Source organism: Octopus bimaculoides, chromosome 8, assembly GCF_001194135.2.
Source record: "Octopus bimaculoides isolate UCB-OBI-ISO-001 chromosome 8, ASM119413v2, whole genome shotgun sequence".
In the NCBI taxonomy this organism is placed as follows: domain Eukaryota; kingdom Metazoa; phylum Mollusca; class Cephalopoda; order Octopoda; family Octopodidae; genus Octopus; species Octopus bimaculoides.
Window position 1 is genome coordinate 48,007,339 of NC_068988.1, and position 3,968 is coordinate 48,011,306.

Here is a 3,968-nt window from a genome sequence, read left to right on the forward strand (position 1 = left end):
CCGCCACCACCACCACCATCATCAGCACCAACATTGTCATTGTTGTTGTCATCAACAACAACATCAGCAAAAACAACAACAAAAGTAACACATGTCCAGTGTATATTTTCAACGTGCTGTCATAGGTTTTGGATGGGTATACTGTGTGGTTTGGATTAACCAACTGAATACCTTTCCTATAATCAAGCAGCGTTAAAGACAAGCTGTCTTTTTCTGTGTTTCTGTTGCCAGTTCCTCATGGACAACTGCTTCCAAACAACAGAGCCACTCCACAGTGAGAGTCATGGAAGTGGTCACAGTAACACTGTTTACTATTGTTTGTAGTGCGGTCAATGAAGAACATCAAACTGACAATGTCTTGTGGTTATTACTTCCGCTATATAAACGTGTTACATAAATAAACTTTTCAAATAATGTGATTCAAAAATATAATTACCCAAAACTCTAGCAGAAAATTACCAAAATTCCTATAGGATTTCAAATGAATAAATTTCCATAGTTCATTTGGTTTACATCCATTATTTGATGCTAGCATGTTTTGGACCAATCTGTATCAGTGAGAGGTTGTTTTTTTTTTTTTTTTGGTTGAATACTCTTCTTATAATTAACTCTTAGTTGTTTTTGTTTTTTTTTAAATAAGGAATATTATTTTCTCCCACATCTGTTCAAAAGCATGGAACTTTTGAATGGAAGTGATGATTTCTTTTGATTGGAATGTCAATCTTCGTGTACGAAGCAAGGAATGTAAGTATTTATACAGACACATATTCACACAAACATACTTGCAAATAAGCATATCATCATCATCATCATCGTCGTCGTCGTCATCGTTGTCGTTGACATCATCATCATCACCATCATCATCATCGTCGTCATCACTATCTCCATCATCATTGTCGTCGCCGTCATTATCATCACCAACATCATCATCATCATTTAATGTCTATGTTCCAAGCTGGCATGAGTTGAACAGTTTGACAGGAACCAGTGTTTCCAAGGACTGCATTGTGCTCCAGTGCTTTGGCATGGTATGGTTTTTTTTTTTATGTCTGGATGCCCCACCTAACAGCGACCACTTTACATCATGGAATAGGTATTTTTTCCAAGCCATACACAGTATTGTGATTGCCACGAAGTTCACAGAACTCAAGTCCTGGGGTAGGTGGCAGGTAATCTCCATGCTAAGGGATGAGATTACAATGTGAGAGGTGGAACAGAGCAGGTTCCTTAAGAGAATGTATGTGTATGGCTACTCATGCACATACATTCAAGTATATATGCATACATATGTATATATGATGGGTTTCTATACAATTGCCATCTAGCAATTTTGCTTACAAGTCATTGACTAACCAATGGGCTACAGCAGAAGACATTTGCCCAAGGTGCCATGGTATGAGATAGAACTCAAGACCCATGTTAACAAAGAAAATACTATAGCAACACAGCCATGCCTGTACCTAGTATAAATGGTAGTCTTCTGGTAACTTCTGGTAAATTATAGCCTATACTCAAGATCCAATATCCAGTTCTAGCAAATTCATTTACACAGGTAATGTTTGGGAGAGGCATGAATATTGCAGTTCACATTCTCCCATAACCTGCTGTTGAAAGATATTATCACACATTCTCATAGATACATCTGATCACTTATTGTCAAGAGACTGGCTATGAATTGCATTTATGTTTAGGATAAATAATTGCTTTAGTTGTGGAAACTTAATATTTTGCTGCTACTTACCATCTTTCTCTTTGTTGCTTGCACTATCTATCTTGTCCTCATACACGTACATGCAGTTCTTTCCCCTTCCCTTTTATTCTATCAGTTGCTCACTCTCTATGCAATGATATGTGTGACTGTTAAACTGTTTGCACAGGAAGAGAAATAAATAGAGAAATAGAACTTCAATAATATTGAGAATTTTATGCTATGAACATGTTCAGGTTGCAGCTTATGTCAGAAGAGACATGCACAGCTACAGACAGATAAAGTCTCGTATATAACGTCTCAATATAGATATAGATAGCAATAGATATACTAATTAAGATTGAAGTGTTTTTATACCCCGTTTCAAGCAGGTAGATTAGGCACCGCAATGGAGCAATAGGTTTTAGATATGAGGTAAGGAAATGACATGGAAGCATGGTAACATTAAATATATGGCTATTCATAGGAAAGAAAAAAAAAAATAATAATAAATGAATAAACTTAAAAAGGAAAAAAGAAAACTGAATTAAACTTTATTACCTTATATTCCTTTATCATTCTTATTCTTGGCAAACTCATTGCAACATTTTAAGTCATCAGCAATAAAAGTGAATAGTTTATGGCCGTGAATTCTTGCTGAAATGTTCCGATTGTAAAGTGAATAACATATTTGGGAATTTGCAATCTGATTCAGAATCACATTCCAAGAAGAGTTAATGTTCATTTTTGGTACCTGCTTCTCTTTTTACTTCAAATTTCCACTGCCGCTAATACATCCACCACCACAACCATCCAGACCGTCACCATCACAAAAACTAAAAGCCAATACTAGTCGTACTACTACAACATTTCTTATCCTCAGAGCCACCAACAATGAGGAAAGCAAAACGTTACATGGACATTCAACATGCTAGAAATAGCAGCTGAATCTCACTCAGCTGACACCCAACTTGTCTTATAAAGGAAATGAACAGTGGATTGTGTAATATAGTTCAGGTCTGAAAAAGAAGAATGGAATGTCTTTTATTATAGGTCTGCTTGGGGTTAAACAACATCACCTGCTGTGTATTAAAGACAATTACTTCTTCTCCTTTGCTACCATATCCTCCTCCTCCTCCTCATCATCATCATCATTGCCAGCAATAGCAGCCGCAGCATCAGCAGGACTTTTACAAGCATTTCTGCCATTGCTTCTGAAAAATCAATGCCAGCTATAACTACCACCATAACATCATTGTATAAACCACTACTACTACCACCACAACCACCACCACCACCACAACCACAACCACCACCACCACCACAACCACTACCACCACCTCAGCATTACTGTATTTATTCTCAACCCACTTCTACTCACCTCATAACTTCCTGATTCACCCAGACACACTACCACTATTTCTAGCTCTTTCTAGCTCCAAAATTAACACTTTCACTCCTACTTCTAAAATATGAGCTGCCTTGTACCTCTTCTACAGTCAGAGACCTGTTTTTTGCTTTCTCTCTCTTATACTTTTGCTCCTCGTTTCCTTACATAAAGGCATGTCTCTAGTGAGTCAAAAGTCTTGCAAACTGAATGGTAATTAAACTAGAACTGGTGCCATATAAAATGCATCTAGTGCATACTGTAAAGTGGTTGGCACTAGGAAAGGCATCCAGCAGAGGAAAACATGCCACCAATAAGGAACAAACCATAGATGCAGGTAGATTGACCAGACCAGCAATGTATGGGAACTCCAGTACAAATGTCACACCTAGAAATAATGACTTATCCAAAACCAACAACTAAGAAGAGGTATCTGCCATTCTCAATTCTACCACCTCAGATGAGGACCAAACATTCACCTTCAACACTGATGGGATGACCAGCCCCATTCCATATGTTACCAGGAATGCAAGTAAGGTCTCACAATATGTTTATAAATATATTGGTTCAATGAGTACTACATTCAAGAAATGTTTTCTTGACCACCAGTCATCCTTCAGAGTCCAAGAAAAACGGTTTGTCATGTCTCTGGCTCACCATGTGTGACACCTCAAAGATCAAGGGACCCTGTGTGATATCAGAAGGAAATTAATTGATTTTTTGGACCTGTGTATTAATGGAAGTGGTCGTTGTAAGAGCTTACATTGCAGAGAGAACCAAAATTCTTAAAGACTATAAGAAGCATTAAACAGCTATAAAGAAGTGTTTTCTAAATGTATCTACTTCAAGCACTACTTATGAGAAAATTGGATCTCCCCATTTGCTCATTAAGCC